Source organism: Pinus tabuliformis, chromosome 1_2 (genome assembly GCF_031772625.1).
Source record: "Pinus tabuliformis cultivar Carrire ecotype Pingquan chromosome 1_2, CPIR1, whole genome shotgun sequence".
Taxonomy (NCBI): domain Eukaryota; kingdom Viridiplantae; phylum Streptophyta; class Pinopsida; order Pinales; family Pinaceae; genus Pinus; species Pinus tabuliformis.
Window position 1 is genome coordinate 561,750,683 of NC_142298.1, and position 24,872 is coordinate 561,775,554.

Consider the following 24,872-nt stretch of genomic DNA (forward strand, 5'->3'; position numbering starts at 1 on the left):
ATATCAAAGTGTTCTGATAAGCTTCAGCCCTCTAGTGCAATCATATCATCCATAAACCAATCTGACAACTCTCACTTACAGCAGTAAAACAGCCATTATCTTCTTCAAATACAATGTTAAATCACTTAACATAATTTCCCTTAACTTATGTCAGATCAGCAAAATATATACAGCTAGAAATTACAAACCATGAAGAACATAGATGGCTGAAAATCAATTCTGCAATTTACGCAAACATTGGACAGCTGAAAACTTCTTTAATATACATAAGATAAAGTTGTTGTACATACCATAACATTATCACAATGTTAGTACAATAAACTAGCCCACCAAAACCCTAACAAAGGAAAACAATGAAAAAACCTAACACAACAAAGAAGATCCAACAAGCACGAACCACTCAAAAATAGTCCTCCAAGGCAAGACGTCTCCTATTTTCTTCTTCACCAAATACAACCTAGGGTTTCATATCAAAACCCTAATCTCCAAATCTCTAAGGGATGAAACCCAAACCCTAGAATTCAAGCTGCTCCAAAAGAACCAAGAAAACCTAGCAACTCCAAGAGAGAAAGATAAAGCACAAATGAATATATAAGAGAGAGAGGATGACTATTGTGCTCCTCCTAGTCACATTTCTACAAGTGTGAATAAGAACGATGAGTAAAACATGAGTGAGAGGACTCTAATTCATGTAATCCACTGGGTCCACCTGCCGCCCTCCCACATGAAGACTATCACAACCTAGGCATCCTCGAGCCAAATCTAAACCTCCATACAAGAATCCAAGCTACTCCATACTATCTAGGGCCTAATGCCCACCTCCAAGATACACAATGCTCCTCCTAAGTAGGGCATTTCCAAGCAAGCAAATCTCTCCATGTGGCCATCTGAAGGACATCCCCTGAGCTTTCAAGAGAACTCCAACACCCTAAGAAAAGTTGCCAACCGAGCAATTATTTGAGGTCAAGTAACCTTTGAGTAAGCTACCTCCAATGTGCACATCCATCGTGAACCTGTTAGCGCTTGAAATTTCACCTCAGGCTAAGAAAGGCAAACTTCAAGGCAACATCAAACCACTTAGCCTCGTAGCTAGCCCTACGGGGCAGGAGAGGGCTCTCTCCGGTCTATCTCGGTAAAAATCTTCAACGGGCGAGATAACCAATGAGGAAACACTGATTTTAGGCTAGTAAACTGATAAAAAAAGTTTGTTTTGGGATTTTTTGGATTTTGGTGGAAAGTTGGGGCAAGGCAATTTTGGGTGCGGGGATTGGACACAGTTTTTGCAGGGGGTTCTTTGGGGCAAGGTAGGAGACTGTATTGATGCCTTTAAATTAAGTGAATGGGTAGGAATGACCGGTGAGGAGCTAAGGAGAGCAAGCAATCACCTTGAGTTCTCCTTAAACAGATGAAAACATTGATATTAAGCAAATTTAAAAGCAGAGCATGGAAATCATGAATTCTACTTTAACACTTCATTTGCCTAATTTCAGAAGAAAAAGGAAGAGGATGATTTCACATAACACACTTACAAGTACAAAGAGAAGCACACCATCAATACATGTAACCACAGGAATCCCAAAAAGGACTGCAAAACCCTGGTCTTTCTTCCTTTGCCAAAATTGCAGAGATACAATGAATAATACAATAGAGCTTTCTCCCTCAAGAGTCCAACCTCTCCAACCATGAAAATGATTGAGAAAATACATAATATAGACCATGCCAACCCATTCCCTAGCCTCTAGGGGTCGAGCTCATCCTTCTAGGAGCTGTTTCAACCAATTCTAAACTGAGCACTAAAATCTAGGCAGTCAAAACAACTTGCCTCTATAAGCTAGGAAACCAATTCATTCATTAAATGTTTGTTATTTCATGAATGAATCTTCTAGAATAGGTAAATAAGTGTCATATCAACATGAAAATACATTAATTACATCAAAGAGGGTGAAAAATCCCATCACAAGTCAAAATTGGTCAAAGCTGGGCGAATTCCTGAGCTGTAGGTGAAAAATTGTGAAAATTGCCTGATAGGTCGCGCCCTAATCCTGATAGGTCGCGCTTCTTTGGAGCTCCGTTTGAGGCACTTCCAGGTGTCCAAATGAGGCAAAAGTGGGCTTGTTGGAAAGGTCTGGATGTCTACTTTCCAACCCAACTGGAATTTCTGAATTTGGTGGCCATTTGCCCCTCCAAAATTGCAATCTCCCAAGACTGCTCCCTGTTTGTCAAAAAGGTGGCAGAAAGTCAATTTTTGCATGTTTTTTGACCTTCTGGAGGCTCAAAACTTGATGAAATCTCTTGGTAATTGCTGAGCAGGTGTATCTTTGCATGACAAATCCAGAAATGCTGAGTTTTCCCAAAATGAAGTTGCCCATCGGATAGGTCGCGCGCGGCGCGCGACCTATCAAGGAGAAAAACCTGTTTTTTGCCCAAAAATTAATAAAAGACCAAAAAAGCTCAATTTTTTTTGATATTTGTGCTGTAGTGAGGTCATTTAATATCATGCTCCTTCAAGGAAGCCTCAGCCAAGATGTGGAGGGGATCAGGCCTTTTTCGTCGTTTTAGTGCCTTGGCCAACCGCCCTTGAATCACCTTCATTTTTGCCTTGCATACGTGCATTCGGGCCCAATAGTGGTTTTACATGTTCCTGAGCAAGTCCTTATCTTGGTTGGCCTTGGCCAGCAACCTCTCCAAATGAGCATTGACCCGGAGAAGCATAGCCTCTCGCTCAACGGGTACCAAATCGCCGGGTCTCTTTCGAGCCAAGTTGCGGTCCTCATGAATCCTCCGCAACTCATCAAGAGTGTGCTCATCCTCCAACTACTTGTTGCGCTGCTCTAAATATGTGATCGTCCATTGTGCTCCTTCCAATCTTCGCTACAATGAATCATTTTCAGCTCTTAGGTGTTGAATGATCTCCTTTGACTCTAGACTAGGAGAACTAATATCAAGGTCAACAATCTCTATGTCTGGAACACCTGATGGCCCCTCATCAATCCTGGGCTGTTTGCCCCTCTCTGATACCTGTGCTGCTGTCGGCGACGAGGCCCCTTCCACCTGGTGTGGAGATAACACTCGTGGTGCTGATGAAGAAGGCGAGACCCCTTCCACCTGGTGTGGAGATAATACTCGCCTAGCTGATGCAAATAAGGCTCTGTGGCCTCTCTAATAAGTGATCAATGGAGGAGAGTTGACATGTCTGGTCTCGGGACCATCATGCTGCTGTGAAGGCCCTCCCTCCTCATGAACAACCTCAGGGTGTGGTGGTGGTGTTGTGAACAACTCACGAGAGATAAACTCCTCCCATGGGATACCCTGCTGAGCCAACTGATGCATGACCACAAGCTGAATCAAACCATAATGATAAATGCTCCTGTGTTGCTGTGCTGGGCTCCTTCTCTGCACCAAGGGCACCATCCTCTCAATATCCCAGCACATGAACCATGGTATGTTCATCATTTGTACCCGTGTGAAATGCATCAACAAGCGAATATGGTACGAATCAATGTTGTTAAAAGCGCGATCGGGGTTAAATCGACGCCGGGAATAAAGCGGAAAAAATCGGCAAAAGCGGGAAAAAAGCGGAAAAAAGCGTTTGGCACAAAAATATTCATTTTTTTTCATTTTTTTTCAATTTTTTTAATATCTAAACCATCTACAACATAAAATAAATACATTGACACATAAATATGATAAAAAAACTAATATATAAGATGTTTAATATCATTTCTAGCGCTAAAATCACACATAACATTGAATCATGTCCTGAATAGTAAGTCCTGAGTCCCAACTCAGCCTCAAAATATCAACAAAAAATATGATAATGTATCTCATCATGTCATAATGTCATATACAATAAAATGAAAGTCTAATCCTATTGATTTCCTCTGCCCCTCTTGCGAGAAAATGGCACAACTTTCTCTTTCCCTCTAGATGTAGAAGCTGGTGCCTGTGCTGGTGGAAATGGCAGTGGAGTCTGACGTGCTCTAGAAGCTGAAGAACTAGTAGTAGCAGCTACAGGAGGCTGAGGTAGACGGAGACCACGTCCTCTACTGGTGGTAGTGGTAGCCCGGGTAGGCGGTGTCACCTCCTCCTCCTGCTCCTCCTCCTCCACCTGCTCCTCCTCCTCCTCCTGCTCCTGCTCCTGCTCCTCCTCCTCCCCCTCCTCCTCCCCCTCATCCTGCACTAACCAATCATCAGTGGGATCCATGAGAGGCCTCTCGGTCTCAACCCTTCATTCAGCAGTGGTGTCAATCCCATCCAATGAGATGGCTTCCGTATCAGGTGTCCTCTCTAGTTGTCTCACCCACAATCGAAGATTGTAGTAGACATAGACCATGTCATTAAGTCTATGGGACTCCAACCTGTACAAAGTTCATGAAATAATAATTAATAATTAATATTATAAAAAAAATATTGTTTAAAACTTTAATGAATTCAAAAATTTATTTGGAAATTTGCAATATTTTAAATGTTTAAGTGTTAACCTATTGCGCTTCTTGTTGTGTATTTTTTCAAATACACTCCAATTGAGCTCACATCCTGAGGAGCTGCATGTTTGGCTGAGGATGCGTACGGCAAGCTTTTGCAAAAGGGGTACTCTGCCACCATACATCTTCCACCATGCGTCTACAACAAAATTACAAATAAAATTTTAAATAAACATAAGAAAAAAATGGAATTTGAAGAGACAATGAAATTTGAAACAAAGTTACAAAGTACAAACTAAAAAATACCTGGCATTTTAATCGTCCTATCAGTGACAGCCATCTCAAAGCCAAATGTGCCACCTGACATCTTATATGTCTCAATTTGTCTAGAGATCTCTATACGTTGTTCTGGAGATCTCACCATCTTCTGGACACAGGTTAATAATCCTTCCACGACCTCAGCATCAAAATCAAACCCACATGCATAAGAAAATGCAGGGTTCAGGAAAAGCCCAGCAGCATGAATGGGACGATGGAGTGTGTTGTTCCATCGCTCATCAATCACTTCCCATAGAAGGAGTTGTCTCTGAAACCCATCATCTCCCTTATCATCATAGTAGGACCGAATGGCTTCTTTGGCCCTGTCCATGGCTTCATACAAATAGCCCATTGCGGGCTTCTCACCATCAACCAACCGAAGAACCTTTACCAAAGGTTCAGTAACAGCGCACACCTCCTGCACTCCCGCCCAGAAGTCTTCCTGGTATGAAACTAGTCTGCACACGGCCTCTCCTTCTGGTTTGCGGCTCATTGACGAAGCACGCCACTCCTCTGAAAGAAACATTCTCTTCAAATCCCACATAGAATTCAAGAGGGATTGAAGAGATATGAAACTCGTCGCAAACCGTGTAATGGCGGGGCGCACCAACTCTTTGTTGTTGGTGCATTTTCTCATCAAGCTAAGCACAGATGTGTGATTGTAAATAAATTTTGTGATGCTTTTTGATGAGTCAACAATATCTTTGACAAAGGGAATTTTCCCTATGTCCTCTAACATCAAATCAATACAATGGGCAGCACAAGGTGTCCAAAATAAAGTAGGATGCCTGTCCATAAGCATTCTACCAGCAGCAACATAATTTGCAGCATTGTCCGTTATGACTTGGACAACATTTTCTGCACCCACCTCCAAAATAAACACATCCAGCAAATCACATAAAGTTCTTGCATCTTTGATTTGATGAGTTGCATCAATAGATTTGATAAACATAGTCCCCTTGGGACAACTAACCAAGAAGTTTATAAGGGTTCTCCCCTTTTGGTCAGTCCAACCATCTGACATAACAGTGCATCCTGTTTGTGCCCATGATGCCCTAAAATCCTCCAATATTTGGGTGCAGTCACGCTTTTCCTCTTGAAGAATCCGGCCTCTGAAATCATGAAGAGAAGGGATTTTGTACCCCGGGCCAACACTGGCAATAGCATCAACAGTAGGTTGGAAAAATGGATTATTCCTTACAATGCTGAAAGGAATATCACTCCAGAGGAGAAATTTTGCCATCAACCTATCAGCTTGTTCTTTTTCAGTTCTTTTTAGCATTGAACCGATAGTTGGTTGTGAACCAGGTGTGGTTCGAGGAACAAAAAATGATGATGCAGCTACCGGATTGACTGACGCTGCAGTAGAACCAGTGCCACTTGGCCCACTTCCTTCAGCTGACCTTTTTAGTTGCCTTTTGAGTTCTTCTTTGGCCTCTCTAGTGTGCTCTAATTCTCCCAATGCTCTCATGGCTCTTTGGATAATTTCAGGATTTGTATTTATACAGGGCCCCACATCACGTCCAGGGATTTGTGCAAGGTGAAACTTCAACCTGTACACCCCCCCGAATATCTCCTTTCCACACAACTTGCAATTCAAGTTTTGTCTATCATTCGGAGCTTTAGGTTCACCATATTCCCAGAAAGGATCCAATTTCCTTGGCATGTTTGTTTTTGAATTTTGAATTTGCAAACCTATGGAAAAATAAGGATTAGGAAATAGGAATTTAGGATTACAAATTACAATTTAGCATTTACAAAATTACAAGTTACAAATTTACAAAATCCCAAGTTACCCAACCAAATGGCAAATGCCAAAAAACAACGAAAATAAAAAAACATAAACAATGTTTAAAAAAAATGAAAAAAAAAATAAAAAATTGGTTCCCATAGTCATACCAAGTTACCCATCCCAAATCAATGAAAAATTACAAAAAAATCTTTAAAAACAATGAACATTGAAAACAAATGGTGCCCATATGAAATTTCTCAACCAAAAACAATGAAAAACAAAGTTTATAACAAGGAAAACAAAAAAAAATTAATCTACATACCGTTTTTATGGACAAATTGGTGATCTTGTCTTGGATTTCTCCTAAAACCACTTGGATTCGCTCCCAAACCCTTCAGCTCTCCTCCACAAGGCGTCTCCTCCTCCTCCGCGCGGCGAAAGTCAGAAATGACTAATAAAAAATCGATTTTCATAACTTAAAGCCCGCTGCCTCGCGCCTCGGCGCTTTTTTCAATAAAAATCGCGATTTTTTCGAAAAACTCGCGATAAAAAAAAGCCCGCGATTTTTTGGGATAAAAATCGCGATTTAAGCAGGATAGTGATAAAATCGCGATTTTTTCAAAAAATCGCGATTTTATCGCGATTTTAACAACACTGGTACGAATACACATATGCAAACCTGCCCTCACAGGTGAAATAGAGCATGATGAGCCTCATCATGGGAGCATACTCATCCCTTAAAAATCTGAAAGGAAACATACCAGTTATGGACCTCATGTGGACAGGTTTAATGAAGGGCTCATAATAAAATCTGTCCAACACTTTGCGTTTGTTCCACTCTTGTCCCACATTTGGTATTCCTGTTGCTTGAGCAATGCTTTCAGATGACAATATAAAATCCACCCCTGCAAGATTTACATGCCCATCATGCAGATGCAAAACAAACAAGCGAGCCAACTCCCTATGATGCTGAATTTGAGAAATCCTCTCGCAAAATTCATAACATGAGAGATAGCGGAAACATGTGACCGCAAGTGGACAAGCCTGCAAATCGGTCAAAGAGGTGGGCTCCTCTCTCTTACGGTGACCACTCTTACCACTCCTACGAGGCCTCCTTTGTATCTCAATTTCTGGTGTTGACTCATGGTCATCACTTTGCTCATAGTCGGTTTCGGTTTCTGACATGGTTTCAGGAGCAAAGTGGCTGAAATGTACTGCTGCTTTTGCTCAAATGACCTGCTGTTTTTCCCTGTTTGTAATGCTGCAGTCTTGAAGAATTTTGAGGTCGTTTGGGAGTTTACTGGCGGTTTTTGTAGATGAATTTCCCAACAGGTCGCGCGCAGGTGCTGATAGGTCGCGCGGGCTTGATAGGTCGCGCCAATGTAATTTTTTAACTGGAGAAACCCCCCTGATAGGTTGCGCGCGCTCAATAGGTCGCGCGCAAGTGCTGACAGGTCGCGCGCGGGCTCAGCTTGCCAATTTTGCTCAATTTCTCTCCAAATCGCCCAAATCGCTCTTCACTATTGTTTTGAGGCAAATGATGCTCAAATAGAAGGAGGGAGGGGCTTTATAGGCTTGATTTAAATTAATTTCTCCTCAAACCCTCTTTCTAATGTTTTTAACTTGACACTTTTTCAAAATTTAAATGTTGCTGACTTTATGGTTTCCTTTTGTCCTGAAATTGTTTGAACTGATGCTTTGTCTTGAAAATTTCTTGTAGGGATAGCTTCTGAGGATCTTGGCTAAGGGGACCAGGGCTGCATGCTGTCCTTTGAAAACTTTTGAATTTTTACAATTTTTTACAAAAATGAGAAAAAGACCTTGTCTTTAAAAATAGGGTTTTTAAGTCCAAGGTTAAAATTAGCTGTACAGGATGAAATCTTTGAAGAAATCTTTAAAGAAAAACTTTGATAGTCATCCCTCTGGCCTGCTAGGCATTTATCGACCTTTAAAGACATGACCTCAAAGACAAATTGGACCTAAACCCTAGACCTAGGACTTTGACAAGACAAGGAACCTTGAACGGATTTGTAGACTGAAACAACTTGATCCAGCAGTGCCAAGAGGGGAATAAAGACACCAGCTCCTCCATCAGGGTTATGGCATGCCTAATGGAATGCAATGAAATGACACTGATGAGACACCTACTTATGCAAATGCAAAGAGTTTTGATCGCTGATGGAGGGCTACTAGACCGACTCTAACATTGGCTCCAATGGGGATGGTAGCTCCTTGGAGGTGCCAAGAACCGTAGACCTCTGGGAGAGCAGACCAGTGTTTTCAACCATTGGGCGATGGAGTCAAAAACTTAAACTAAAATGCATGACTGAAAACTGATGACTCGGATGACACAAATTGACTCTCACTCAACTAAAAACTGACTCAATACTTAAACACAACCGACAAACTGAAAATGATGCTCAAAGGGGAGCTTATTCATCACAACCTACCCTAACAGTTTCATTCATCACCTGATCAAGTGAAATGAAACAACCAATGTAACCAAGTAAGTATCCCGTCTGCTGGTTGAATTCTCCACAAGTTCTCGCTTATGAATAACAAGAGAGAACTACTGAAAGGCAACTCCCATGACAACTTAGAAACAGATCCGTTGAATGATATGAATTCTCTATCCGCCTCCAAAAACACTGCATAAGGATCTTGAAATTCAAGCATACTAAAACTTAGCTCATCCAATAGATTACTTCTCTTTTCCTTATACCATGAATGCAAACTTTGACCTGAGCCTTGTGACGAGACCTCTGTTGAAAATGAGAAAGAAACCGGCTGTCGGATCAAATTCATATCAGCACATGTTTCAAGCTCACCTGTAGTCAATGGAGAAAGACTTTGACTGCAAACCTCATCCAAAACATCAGCTATTGGATCATGAAAAACTTGAAAAGACTGCTGTAATGTATCCGTTGAAAATGCATGACATCCTTCTAGTTGTTCATCTTTTTCTTGAGAGATTTTACGAAGATTCTGCCTTATAAACTGAAATGCTTCGAAACAAAAGGGTATAGAATCTTCCTGCATCATCAAATCATGTATTTTGTCTGCCACAGCTTCATCTGTAATCTGCCTTTCAATTTCATTTGGTGGCTGCAAATCTGATGCTACAGGTTGCTCAAGAATTTTGTTATCTGTCTCATCCTCAACATTAACACTGAGAGATTGCTGATTTGTTATAGGCTGTTCATTTGAAGATTTACTATGCAATCTACCCTTCACAAACTGAAATGATTCAAAACAGAATGGTACAGAATCACCTTGAATCATTAAATCATGTGTGTCCACTTCCAAGTCTTCAGCTGCAACTTGACAATCAATGGCTTTCGGGGGTTGCAAATCTGAATATGAGAAGTCTTGAACAAAATTTTCATTGCTCTCAAAATACTTCAAATCAAGACTTGTTGACATTTGATTTCTGATTGCATGGTAGTTATCTCTGATGAACTGAAACGAATCAAAACAAAAAGGCAAAGATCATTCACTTACTTCAAACTTTGCTGCACTTTCCTCGTCAATGTCATAGCTGATATGCATCGGTTGATCACTGTATTCGAGCTGCTGAAAGTGAACTTTTTCCTCCCACAAACTAGCTACTTGTTTGATTGCAAGATTAGCTTCTGTTTGGAGAACATAATCATCATCATACTGATCAAACTGAGGTAAGTCATTGGTAAAAACATATCATCAAGCATGCAGGTCATATCAACAGTTCTTTCTTCGCCAAGGTGATCTACAAAACAATCATTATCAGATCTATGACAACTAGGATAAGAAATAAAATGCTTTGGATCAGCAACTTGTTCTTCTTCAATCAGCGAGCCATGGGCTTGAACATCATAATCATTCCTTGCGTTGATCTTGTCCATCATCTTTTCCACTACACTTACCAAAATGTCAAGCTTTACCTCTAGAGATGTTGATTCGGCCGGATCTATGCTTTTCATCTCTTCTTCCTTCAACCTTGCCCGTCGGATCAGCAGATGAGCTTCTACATTTACTGCACTGTTTTGCATCTCGTGAAGTGTTGCAATATCCCTTTCTCTCAGCTGAAACTCCATCTCCGGATCAAAGGCACCCGGATAGTGCAAGAGAGCAGATCTAGGAGGAGGCCTTATATCAACTGGCATTGAATAATAAACTTGGTTAAATCTGGCCGAAAACTGTTGTACTGTCTCCCCTGGCAATCTTTTCAGCTGGTTATACTCTTCTACAATCAAGAAAAGGTTCTGCCCGATCATCCACCTATCGAGAAAAACTTTGACAAACTGCTGGAAATCTGAAATGCTTGCATCAGGCAGGGCTTTGAACCAACTCTTCACTTTGGCTTGCAAAGAAAGAGCAAAAAGCCTTATACTAACATCTTCTTCATCAACTTCAAAAAGATCTAGAAATTTCTCAACATTCTGCACATGTTGCTCAGCGTTGACATTCTTACTTTCACCATCAAACCTCGGCAAGTATAGATCATAGTTTTTGGGGAAAGCATGGAGAACAGAAGGTAAAACAAGAGGTTTATACCGATCTGGAATTTTACAAGGTGTAGGGGTATGTACAGCAGGTATAGAATCGGTCTTGGTCTTTTGAGATTCATCAATCTGAAGATGGTCATCATAAGATTTAGAAGAAAGGTCTTGATCAAGCTCAACGGTATAAAAATCTTTGGTATTTACAATCTTCAAAGGGAAAGAATCAACTGCAGGCCGAGGATCTTTTCTCAAGCATAGTATACCTTGCAAAGCCTTCTTTACATTCTCGGGAAAAAAGAAGAAATAATTTAGAACAACGAACAAAATGTCTTGGATGCAATTCCAACTTGAGTACCTGATCTGCCCATGTTGTCCTTTCATGTTTTTGCTGGTCGGGATCATCCTCCAGTGGAGTCTTTGGATCTGATCTCGAAAATGATTTAGAGTCGCCAAGTGAATGATTTCAGCCTTGTCAGTGTCTGATCGTTGTCCACTATCAACAATCAGATCTGAACTTGATACATGTACTGGGGTAAAATGCAAATGAAGTGTTGTATTCACAAGCTCACGGAGATGGACTGAAGCAGCGTTTATCTACTTCTGCTTATGCAAAGCAAAAGTGTTTCGAAGGCTACCTGGCATAACTTCAGGCTCCGTCTAAGATTTATGAGACAAACACATCAACCCACAAACAAGTTTGTTCTCCCCAGCAGAGTCGCCAATATGTTAGCGCTTGAAATTTCACCTCAGGCTGAGAAAGGCAAACTTCAAGGCAACATCAAACCACTTAGCCTCGTAGCTAGCCCTACGAGGCAGGAGAGGGCTCTCTCCGGTCTATCTCGGTAAAGATCTTCAACGGGCGAGATAACCAATGAGGAAACACTGATTTTAGGCTAGTAAACTGATAAAAAAAGTTTGTTTTGGGATTTTTTGGATTTTGGTGGAAAGTTGGGGCAAGGCAATTTTGGGTGCGGGGATTGGACACAGTTTTTGCAGGGGGTTCTTTGGGGCAAGGTAGGAGACTGTATTGATGCCTTTAAATTAAGTGAATGGGTAGGAATGACCGGTGAGGAGCTAAGGAGAGCAAGCAATCACCTTGAGTTCTCCTTAAACAGATGAAAACATTGATATTAAGCAAATTTAAAAGCAGAGCATGGAAATCATGAATTCTACTTTAACACTTCATTTGCCTAATTTCAGAAGAAAAAGGAAGAGGATGATTTCACATAACACACTTACAAGTACAAAGAGAAGCACACCATCAATACATGTAACCACAGGAATCCCAAAAAGGACTGCAAAACCCTGGTCTTTCTTCCTTTGCCAAAATTGCAGAGATACAATGAATAATACAATAGAGCTTTCTCCCTCAAGAGTCCAACCTCTCCAACCATGAAAATGATTGAGAAAATACATAATATAGACCATGCCAACCCATTCCCTAGCCTCTAGGGGTCGAGCTCATCCTTCTAGGAGCTGTTTCAACCAATTCTAAACTGAGCACTAAAATCTAGGCAGTCAAAACAACTTGCCTCTATAAGCTAGGAAACCAATTCATTCATTAAATGTTTGCTATTTCATGAATGAATCTTCTAGAATAGGTAAATAAGTGTCATATCAACATGAAAATACATTAATTACATCAAAGAGGGTGAAAAATCCCATCACAAGTCAAAACTGGTCAAAGCTGGGCGAATTCCTGAGCTGTAGGTGAAAAATTGTGAAAATTGCCTGATAGGTCGCGCTTTTTGGAGCTCCGTTTGAGGCACTTCCAGGTGTCCAAATGAGGCAAAAGTGGGCTTGTTGGAAAGGTCTGGATGTCTACTTTCCAACCCAACTGGAATTTCTGAATTTGGTGGCCATTTGCCCCTCCAAAATTGCAATCTCCCAAGACTGCTCCCTGTTTGTCAAAAAGGTGGCAGAAAGTCAATTTTTGCATGTTTTTTGACCTTCTGGAGGCTCAAAACTTGATGAAATCTCTTGGTAACTGCTGAGCAGGTGTATCTTTGCATGACAAATCCAGAAATGCTGAGTTTTCCCAAAATGAAGTTGCCCATCGGATAGGTCGCGCGCCGCGCGCGACCTATCAAGGAGAAAAACCTGTTTTTTGCCCAAAAATTCATAAAAGACCAAAAATGCTCAAATTTTTTTGATATTTGTGCTGTAGTGAGGTCATTTAATATCATGCTCCTTCAAGGAAGCCTCAGCCAAGATGTGGAGGGGATCGGGCCTTTTTCGTCGTTTTAGTGCCTTGGCCAACCGCCCTTGAATCACCTTCATTTTTGCCTTGCATACGTGCATTCGGGCCCAATAGTGGTTTTTCATGTTCCTGAGCAAGTCCTTATCTTGGTTGGCCTTGGCCAGCAACCTCTCCAAATGAGCATTGACCCGGAGAAGCATAGCCTCTCGCTCAACGGGTACCAAATCGCCGGGTCTCTTTCGAGCCAAGTTGCGGTCCTCATGAATCCTCCGCAACTCATCAAGAGTGTACTCATCCTCCAACTGCTTGTTGCGCTGCTCTAAATATGTGATTGTCCATTGTGCTCCTTCCAATCTTCGCTACAATGAATCATTTTCAGCTCTTAGGTGCTGAATGATCTCCTTTGACTCTAGACTAGGAGAACTGATATCAAGGTCAACAATCTCTATGTCTGGAACACCTGATGGCCCCTCATCAATCCTGGGCTGTTTGCCCCTCTCTGATACCTGTGCTGCTGTCGGCGACGAGGCCCCTTCCACCTGGTGTGGAGATAACACTCGTGGTGCTGATGAAGAAGGCGAGACCCCTTCCACCTGGTGTGGAGATAATACTCGCCTAGCTGATGCAAATAAGGCTCTGTGGCCTCTCTGATAAGTGACCAATGGAGGAGAGCTGACATGTCTGGTCTCAGGACTATCATGCTACTGTGAAGGCCCTCCCTCCTCATGAACAACCTCAGGGTGTGGTGGTGGTGCTGTGAACAACTCACGAGAGATAAACTCCTCCCATGGGATACCCTGCTGAGCCAACTGATGCATGACCACAAGCTGAATCAAACCATAATGATAAATGCTCCTGTGTTGCTGTGCTGGGCTCCTTCTCTGCACCAAGGGCACCATCCTCTCAATATCCCGGCACATGAACCATGGTATGTTCATCATTCGTACCCGTGTGAAATGCATCAACAAGCGAATATGGTACGAATACACATATGCAAACCTGCCCTCACAGGTGAAATAGAGCATGATGAGCCTCATTATGGGAGCATACTCATCCCTTAAAAATCTGAAAGGAAACATACCAGTTATGGACCTCATGTGGACAGGTTTAATGAAGGGCTCATAATAAAATCTATCCAACACTTTGCGTTTGTTCCACTCTTCTCCCACATTTGGTATTCCTGTTGCTTGAGCAATGCTTTCAGATGACAATATAAAATCCACCCCTGCAAGATTTACATGCCCATCATGCAGATGCAAAACAAACAAGCGAGCCAACTCCCTATGATGCTGAATTTGAGAAATCCTCTCGCAAAATTCATAACATGAGAGGTAGCGGAAACATGTGACCGCAAGTGGACAAGCCTGCAAATCGGTCAAAGAGGTGGGCTCCTCTCTCTTACGGTGACCACTCTTACCACTCCTGCGAGGCCTCCTTTGTATCTCAATTTCTGATGTTGACTCATGGTCATCACTTTGCTCATAGTCGGTTTCGGTTTCTGACATGGTTTCAGGAGCAAAGTGGCTGAAATGTACTGCTGCTTTTGCTCAAATGACCTGCTGTTTTTCCCTGTTTGTAATGCTGCAGTCTTGAAGAATTTTGAGGTCGTTTGGGAGTTTACTGGCGGTTTTTGTAGATGAATTTCCCAACAGGTCGCGCGCAGGTGCTGATAGGTCGTGCGCGCTTGATAGGTCGCGCCAGTGTAATTTTTTAACTAGAGAAACCCCCCTGATAGGTCGCGCGCAAGTGCTGACAGGTCGCGCGCGGGCTCAGCTTGCCAATTTTGCTCAATTTCTCTCCAAATCGCCCAAATCGCTCTTCACTATTGTTTTGAGGCAAATGATGCTCAAATAGAAGGAGGGAGGGGCTTTATAGGCTTGATTTAAATTAATTTCTCCTCAAACCCTCTTTCTAATGTTTTTAACTTGACACTTTTTCAAAATTTAAATGCTGCTGACTTTATGGTTTCCTTTTGTCCTGAAATTGTTTGAACTGATGCTTTGTCTTGAAAATTTCTTGTAGGGATAGCTTCTGAGGATCTTGGCTAAGGGGACCAGGGCTGCATGCTGTCCTTTGAAAACTTTTGAATTTTTACAATTTTTTACAAAAATGAGAAAAAGACCTTGTCTTTAAAAACAGGGTTTTTAAGTCCAAGGTTAAAATTAGCTGTACAGGATGAAATCTTTGAAGAAATCTTTAAAGAAAAACTTTGATAGTCATCCCTCTGGCCTGCTAGGCTTTTATCGACCTTTAAAGACATGACCTCAAAGACAAATTGGACCTAAACCCTAGACCTAGGACTTTGACAAGACAAGGAACCTTGAAAGGATTTGTAGACTGAAACAACTTGATCCAGCAGTGCCAAGAGGGGAATAAAGACACCAGCTCCTCCATCAGGGTTATGGCATGCCTAATGGAATGCAATGAAATGACACTGATGAGACACCTACTTATGCAAATGCAAAGAGTTTTGATCGCTGATGGAGGGCTACTAGACCGACTCTAACAGAACCATCTCCTATGTACCAATCCATCTTGGACCATCTAAGGACTAAATATACACCATATACCCCAAATCTCATGAAGCACCCCCAACCATGGTGTAAACACTTTTCAAATAACCTTAAAGCTAACACAATTGCCTACTACTAGGGTTGGCACATAATAGTGGTCATTGTGTCGAGAGGTGTGTTGCACCGATTTTGTCACAAGCCCAAAGAAGCATTGTACAAAAAAATTTAAGCGATCAAAATCATTGGCCAACCACATGATATATCATTGTACACCCAATTTCTACAAGTTGTAATGTAAATGACTAGTATGACTGTGTAATTTTGTATCAACACCTAGGTAAGCCTCTAATTTTGGCAATGAATTTCATCCTAGGAGGTTTTTTAACCTCACCGCATTGTGTGTTTCTAAACACGGATAATCAGCAAAAATTTTCCTCCAACTTAAACCCCAAAGCTAGTGTGGAATTCATTGACAAGGTCTTAAGTGAGTCCTAGTATTATATAGTCTTTGTAAAATTGGTTTGGGAATAATTTGAGCTATTTGGCTAAATTATTTTATTACAGATCACTTAGTCTACTAGATCATATTGTGTCACAAAATTGGGTAATTATTTTGAGGTCTATATGTAAAGATATATTCCCCCTTTGAGGGTTGAATTATTGTAATACTTTGATATAAAAAATATTTTAGTGCATGGTCCCTCATACTTAGACACCATGGCTAAAATATTTGAGGGTGAAAAAATAATTAATCCCCTCTGGTGTCAATTAATTAATTTTTCTAACAAAAGAAAAATTAAATCCTAAGCTAAAAAATTAATTAATTTTGAGTCAAAAAATAATTATAGAAAAATTAATTTCTCCAAGTGGAAAATTTCGTGGGTCAAAAAGAAGTTAATTTTTGGAGGTCCCCCACAAAGGCAAAAATAGATATTTTAAAGAAAATTGAGCCCTTGGACCTTGGTGGTTAAGTCAAAGTCAAAATTTTGAGGAAATTAATCCAAAATATTTATTTTTGGATTAATAAAAAATGGTTTTTAAGATAAATTCGAAAATTCCTCAAAAATAAATATTTTCGACAATGGAGATTAAAAGATCATCAAATTTTTATCAACAGTCGAGATTATTTTGACGAAGACCAAGCAAACTAACCATTATTTTCCACTTGCAGGATTTCTCTATAAATTAGAAGTCATTTTGCTTGTCAAGTTAGGATAAAAATTTGGCTCTCGTCTACGTAATTTTGTAATGTTGGTATTGATCCATTGATCCACTGTGAACGTTTGAGATCATAATAAAAATGCTTTGGGGTTCAGTTCATGGTGTTCTTTTTCCATTGATCTGTGGTATGTGTTGGTTATGTGCTTTCCTATATTGTGCTAAATTTTTATATAAGCTTGTTATTTTATTTGTCGGTGATAAGAACATTCTATTGGTAGATTTTGGGTCTATATTAGGTGATTTGATTCACCATATGTCTAACAAGTTTGCTTGAAGAAATATATAGAGATTTGCAGGTACACTGGCCCTTGGGCTCCAAGTTCACAAACTTTGGAGAAGAGTCGACCTTGTTTGGGCTCTAGGAATTTTTAAGTGATTTTCTTACTTCGCTAAAGGCTATGGTTAATACTATAACTTTCAAAACACATTCATCCATTGTCATTATTTAAAAATATATTTCTAGAAAAAAATCATTTTAAAAGCAATGTATATTTGTAAATAAGTGTAAATATTTTGTAAAATAGTTTTGTAAATTATTTCTAACACTTGTTTTGAAGCAATTGGGGTTTGGGGTTTATTTGAAATTTTATATACATTGGGGTTTGGGGAAATTTTTTATTTTCATTTGTGCAGGTGACTTCTCAAGCAAATTCTGAAAATTTGGAAGGGTTTCAAGGGTTTCTACCCTTGGAAATTTTTCGTTGAGGTTCTTAGAGGTGGATCTAGGCTTAGAAAGGTAAGATCCACCCTCTATCTTTGCTCCAACCTCAATGCTCAAGCCTAAGGAGAAGTCATCAACCCTCAAGGAAGATTTTGTGGCAATTTGTGGTGAATTTTGAAGATTTTAAGCATAATTTAAATTTTTGCAGGAGTTTGGTGACTTTTTAGGCCTTCCAGGCCTAGTGTATGCCTCTCTTTCCCCAATCGTGGTCCCTTGGCTAGCCACAGGCCTGAATAGGCCTCCAAGCCTTCATCGTCAGCCTCCTTTCCCCTTTCTTCCCTTGTCCTACCCCTATTTATGCTTGTTGTCAGCCCTAGGGGCCTCAAACCCTAGGCCACAGGCCTTATCTTCCCTTCGCTGCCCTCTGTAAGCCCTCTCTTCCTCTGCGGCAGTTTCTAAGAGGCTATTTCTTGGGTGCCGCAGGCCTCTAGGAGGCCCTACCCTTGAGCCACAAGCCCTTAGGGCCTTGGTCCCTTTGCAGCAGCCCTTATTGGGCCTCCCTCTGCCTTACTGCAGGCCTTTCTTGGCCTTATTTCCCTTGTGGCAGCCCTTTGAGGGCTTGATCCTTGGCCGCAGCCTCTTGTGGGGCCTTCTCTGCCCTAGTGTTGGCCTATTGGGCCTTGCTGCCCCTTCTCTAGCCCTTGCCTCTCCTCTTCTAGCCCTTCCCCTAGCCTCTTTTGCCTCATCTCTCTTTGTTTGGATTATCATTTTGATTTTGCCTCTAACAATCTGTGGTTGCAGCAAGATTCAGTGAATTTGAGCTAACAAGTTGGGATTGCAGGAGGTCACTCCATTAGAAGAAATTTCAGCAAGATCTTCAAGGCCAAAGCACCTATTGGTTTGATTTTCAAACCCTCATCCTCCTCACTGTTTACTAGCAGCATAAAATCAATTACATAACAGTGGTAAAAATCTCATGAAAGTGGCTTGAACCTAACTCATAAATTACGTAGCATATTAACAAGTAACTTGCATCAATTGGGTAATTCATTGATTGGCTCTTTTGCTGGAATTCTAATGACTGTCATAAGCATAATAAGGTCTGATATATAACAGTGGTCTTGGCATCTAAAAGGAGCTCTACTTGTTTCTCTCATTTCCATTGCATCATTACTAAAGTGGTTTTCCTCATTTGCATTGCATCTATTGCATCCTAAAGTGCTCTAAATTTGAATTCACGTACTGCTCTCATAAGAATTAAGTTTTGCTCACTTAATATCATTGGAACATAAGGTTTCTTGAATGGTTTTATCCTCTATTGTGGAAAGGATTCTTTGCATTAAATTGTTCAAGTACTGACATGGAGCATAAGGAAATACAAGTACTGACATGTGACATGACAACCCTTGGAACAAGACACGAAAGACACGGTATATAATTTATATATAGTAAAAAATAAAAAATATAACAAATTAGTGAATTACACACAAAAAATGAAATATAGACAAAGATTCAATTTATAAACTAAAACATTTACATGATGATGATCCAAGTTCAATAATACATACAACCAGTACTAATCAATGACGATAAATTTTCAAACTCGCAAGAAATTGACAGCAATAGAATGTTTTTTTCAATTTGAAGCTGATGTTGTAGCCCCACTTCTGACAAATAAAACACTTGCAGACCCTAATGAAATTGAAGGAGGGCGTGTTGAAAATGTAGTGATGGAAGGTCTGCTGGCTTGTGCCTTAGCTATTGAAGACCTCGAAGTAGCCTTTCTCTAGCATGAATGTGAGTTCATGAGATAGACTTAATTACGATGAGTTGATTTCCAGTTTACTAGAAAGGTCATCAAGTTTGCATGGGTAGTGTTGGAGCTTCAGTTCGTTGGATTTACTTCAGTTAGACTACAGGATGAGGTGGCAGTGACAAGTTCAGTTAGGCCGAGTTAAGACTTCAGAGATGATTGAAGAGAGGACAAGTTGAGTACTCAATTAACTTGAATCACAACTAGGAAATCAATGAGAAATTCGAGCTAGTCCAAGTGTAACTAGGACTGCTAACTAGCAAAGGAAACTCATGACACTAGTGTGAATTGATATTCGACTAGGCCTCACCTCATTGTTGTCACTTAGTCTAGTTTTTGCCTTGTAAGTTTCCCCTTTATAAGGCCTACTAGATTTTGAGGCAACATTTTTGGTGTCGTTGTTGAGGAGGATTTGAGTCAACCTCCTCATAATCCAAAGTATTAGCTTCATTTCCTTGATTGAGCTTATCCCATAAAGAAGGATACATCCACTCATTTGGTGACTCCATTGGAAGAATGAAGCCCTAGTTCTCCATCGAGATCTCCATCGAGATTCAAAGTTTAAATGCTTGTAAGGTGAAGAAAGCATCCTTAAGGCATTTCAAATTCACCTTGGCGACTCCCCATTTGATTATTATGCAAGAATCAAGGCAATGGCTCCTTGGGGTTTGGGTGATGCACCCTTGTTTGGATGTCAGGGATATTCTTGGAGATCCTAATAGTTGGGATTTAGAGGCTATGAGAAATGTTACCTGTGAAAATTTTAGTGCTACGAAATTACTCTGCAACTCAGAAAATTTTGCTACGAAATTTTATCGCAGCGACTGGAAATTATTCTTCTAACTATAAATTAATTAATAGTTTGTACATCCACACAAACAACGAATAATTCACTGCTGCAAACTTCACAAAAAAAATACTACGGAAGAAAATAATGTTGGAAACTGAGAAAACCTAGCACACATTAAAAAATTGATACAATTATTTTTGGACAATTGTCCCAGGAAAAACCCAACTTGGGAAAACTGGCACAGCAGCTGAGGGTTTTATTATTATGCAACAATGAGAAATTTTGAGTAAAATAATTTGGATGCCGAAATCTAGCTATCCTGCAGAGAAAATATCGACAAAAATACCTAGAGGTAAATTACCCTCACTCTAAGCAATTCCAGCACTAGACTGCCTCTCAAAAGCAAGTCGTCCAACTGGGAGTCTGGGTCTACGTAGGCCCTGTGTCAACCTGAAGCTACCTACTACAACTAATGTCAGAATCATCTGCTAATCAAGTCGTCCTGCCTACTGCTCGCTAGGAAAATTCTTCTCCAGCAATCTGGGACTCCTTCCTAGCTTCTGGAAGTGAAGACGTCTTCCCCTCTTAGCAAATCGAACTGCCTTTTAAGGCTTTTGTGCTAGGTCTGCGCAACCTCTTGGAGAAACTTTAGCCTCTCTAAAAATACACTCGTTGGATCTGGAAAAATTCCTCCAACCTCACTGTCCCTGCCCCTCATTGTTTATGCGTCCTTCTCTGACTTTCTGGCAATTGTTGTTGGTCTCTGGAAATCGAACTGCCAAAGAAGTTGAACCCCACAAGTGTTCAAGTGAGAAGCATCCAAAACACTGAATCAACTGTGTTCAGTATGATGCATCTCTCTCCTAAGTCCTGATTGCCACTAGCCTCTTCACTGTCACTAAAGAATTTACGTTGTTGCTAACTCTATACTGTACCACTATGCATTGTTGCTAACTTTGTACAGCGCTCCCCAGCACCTGACTGCTACTAGTCTGCAACTGTCACTCTAGAATCTAATTGCATCTCTGACACTAATCCATCCTGCTACTGAATATTGTGGGCCCCCGTAGCAAGGTACTGATCCATGAGGAGGACACCTCAAGGATCTTGCCCAATCTCTGCAGTTCTGGACTACAACTCCATGTCGCCCCACCTCGCTCCTGGAGGTATGGCTATTATCATAGCAAAGTCTTCCTCCAGCTTGGAGGACAACTTGTCTATCCTGGCTGATGTTGTTTCCTGGTCCTGCTTTTCCTACTTCTCCTTCTTCCTAAGAGGACACTGCATACTGTAGTGACCGAACTCACCACATCGGAAGCACTTAACCTTTGACAAGTCCTTCTTCTTCTTCTTCTGCTACCCCTACCCCTGACTAGGACCCTTCGATGCAAGGGCCACATTCTCCTCTTCCTTCTCACTCTTCACGGCCTTGTTGCTGCTACTGTTGATGGTGCTCTTTATTAGAGCTCGCCTCAACTCCTCCTGTTGCAAATCGGCCCACATTTTGTCCCAACTAAGGAAAGTGTCTCTACCCAATATTCTTTGGACAAACACTTGCCAGTCCTCTGAGACACTATTTAGTGCCAATCGTACAAGCTCTGTAGGTTGGGGCGCCTCCCCAACGGCTGCTAGTTGATCTTTGACCTCCTGAATCCAAGTGAGGAAGGGATCTATGCCTTCACCCTTCTGCATCCTAATGGTTCTTAGCTTCTCTTGGAGAAACATCTTTCGCTGCTCGAAAGAACTCTGATATAGCGTAGAGAGAGCTACCCACATTTCCCTGATAGTATTCTTGCCAGAAATATGCAAGACTATATGATCTCGGACTCCATCCAAAATCATTCGCTTTGCCTTTGCCATTTCCTTCCTGTACTCCTTCAGCTGATCTGCATCCTGGGGAATTGCTACCACATTGTCCACGTAGGCTTTCAAGCCATATTCATCTAGAAGGAAGGACATCCTAGCCTTCCAGATGACATAGTTGGAGGCTCCCTCCAACCTATCCTGATCTCTGAGCCCAGTTGTGGCCATCTCTAAATCTACCGAAAACTCCCTCTTTCCCTCTGCTTGGTTGTTGGATCTAGTATACGCACTCCCTTCTGGAGTGAGAAAATATGCACTCAGCTACTGCCAATTTGCCTGAAAAAATCAAACTTTTGAAACTCGAAGTCCCCTGAGAGAAATTTTCCCTCTGTTGTGTGTGCTTTTCTCTTCCACCCGATGCTGATTTTGTTGCTGCAAAACCCTTTGCATCCAACCAGAAATCTCCTCGACGAAAATCTAAGTTATTGTTGCTCCCTCTGACTGCTAGAATCATCGCCCTGGTCAAATCGAATTTTTCTACCAACCTGCATTGAAAAATCGAACTCCTGCCCCAGCGATTCAAACTGCCAATCTGGGTACTGCGTAGCCTCTGAGAATTTTGACCTGTTACTCCCTCTGAAGAATGAAATTCTCTCCTCCGCTTCTAAGCTTCAAGGCTGATCATTCACACTCTGATACCATGTGCAAATTTAGGCGCTACAAAATTATTCTGCAACTCAGAAAATTGTGTTACGAAATTTTATTGCAACGACTACATATTATTGTTCTAACTGTAAATTAATTAACAGTTTGTTCATCCACACAAACAATGAATAATTCACTACTGCAAACTTCACGACAAATAAAATACTGTGGTAGAAAATAACGTTGGAAACTGAGAAAATCTAGAGCACACACATAAAAAATATGACAATTATTTTTGGAAAATTGTCCCCAGAAAAACCCAACTTGGGAAAACTGGTGCAGCAGCTGAGGGTTTTATTATTATGAAGCAGTGAGAAATTTTGAGTACAATAATCTGGATGTTGAAATCTAGCTATCCTGCTAAGAAAATACTAGCAAAATATCTAGAGGAAAATTACCCTCACTCCGAGCAATTCCAACACTAGATTGCCTCTGAAAAGCAAGTCGTCCAACCCGGCCTGCATAGGCCCTGCATCAACTTGAAGTTGTTTGCTGCAACTGTTGCCCAAATCGTCTGCTAATCAAGCAATCCTGCCTACTGCTCGCTCGGAAAATTCTTCTTCGGCACTCTGGGACTCCTTCCCAGCCTTTGGAACTGAAGATGTCTTCCCCTCTCAGCATATCAAACTACCATTTGAGGCTTCTGCGCTAGGAATGAGCAGCCTCCTAGAGAAACTTTGGCCTCTCTGCAAATGCACTATCTGGATCTGGAAAACTTCCTCTAGCCTCACTGTCCCTGCCCCTCATTGTTTCTGCGTCCTTCTCTGGGCTTCCGACAAATGTTGTTGCTCTCTAGAAATCGAACTGCCAAAGAAATTGAACCCCACAAGAGTTGAAGTGTATTCTCCAAGTGCCCATCGACTTCGTATAATCTTCTGTTGGAACACCAATGGCAAAGACTAAAACTTAATCAAGGGCCAAGATCATATCGAAGTCGATCCATGTGAGTTTCTAGAGAATTCTCACTTTGACTTAACTAATTCTAATTAATTAACTAGTTTTCCTAAGTTTGGACTTAGGAAACATTAAAAAATAGGTCAATAATCTAATTAAGTCATCTCTAGGTGGAATTTCCGGAAACAATTTCTGGGTTAGATCTCATGTATTCTAGCCTCTCCACCAAGTTTCGTGACTAGAACACATCTGATGCTACCAAAACTAACATTACCAAATTTGATGGTGATACATCTTCAGCGATTAATCATATAGCAAATTTTGCCAAATATGCCTCAGGGGGCAATATGGCTCATCAAGCTAACCTCATGAGGTTATTCATTTGTTCTCTTGGGACTAATCAATGTGAATGGCTTAAGTTTTCCTGTAAGCCTAGAAGCATCCCCTCCATCAATGCACTAACGAGGAGTTTCCTTAACGAGTGGGGTCAATGTTCCAAAGTGATGAAGAATGTCAACAAAGTTTGGCCATAACTCTCCAAAGGGACTCCATCTCTATGAAGATGTAGGAGCTAAAGAGGAGGATCATTGTCATCAAGAAGAAGATAACATCCTTGATCATAAAGTATATTATATTGGAGAAAATTTTCATCAATCTAGTGATGAAACAAGTCAGGAATGCAATGAAGAGGTCTCTTTTCTAGATCATCAAGATAACGACATTAAAAGTGGGCTTGGAGATGACCTAGGAAAAGAGCATAGTGAGGAATCTATGGAGGAGTTTTGGGCTGCAGATTAGGGTATTGACAATGATAGCTAGGAAAAAGGGAGTACCATAGAATCCCAGAGCAGACATGAGCATGTTGATCAACATGAGGCATTCCTATGTGCACCAAATCATGAATATTACACTGATGAATGGAAGGGCCTCTTCTACATGTTCTATTATCATGATTTTCAGCCTATCAAGGAAGGTGTCACAAATGCCCAAGAGGAGTGTGATGTCCGTGTAGAGGAGTCCCTTGACAACCATGATATGGTAAAAATTGGAGGGTGTTCTCAATCAATTGAAAAGGGCTTTTCAAGTGTTTGACCAAGACACTCCTAGATGTAGTATTGAGGACAATGGCAGAGAAAAAGACGCATGTGTTTTTGTGGCTTATGATGAAGAAGACAATCAACCTTACTTGAAGAAAAAGCCAATTTCCCCACTTGAAGTCAAGGGATTGTGGTTCTTCCCAAAGTATGAAGATTTTGCTCTGCCCTGCACCTTCTATAATAATTAGGAAGATGTGATTATTGATGTATTTGAGCTATC

At 41.0% G+C, this 24,872-nt stretch overlaps 1 protein-coding gene across 3 annotated transcripts in view; it reads right to left on the reverse strand.

Annotated features, from left to right (window-relative positions):
• LOC149206839 (ferredoxin-thioredoxin reductase catalytic chain, chloroplastic-like) overlaps nt 1-24,872 on the reverse strand; it is a 225,414-nt gene that overhangs the window by 76,551 nt on the left and 123,991 nt on the right. The window lies entirely within an intron of this gene.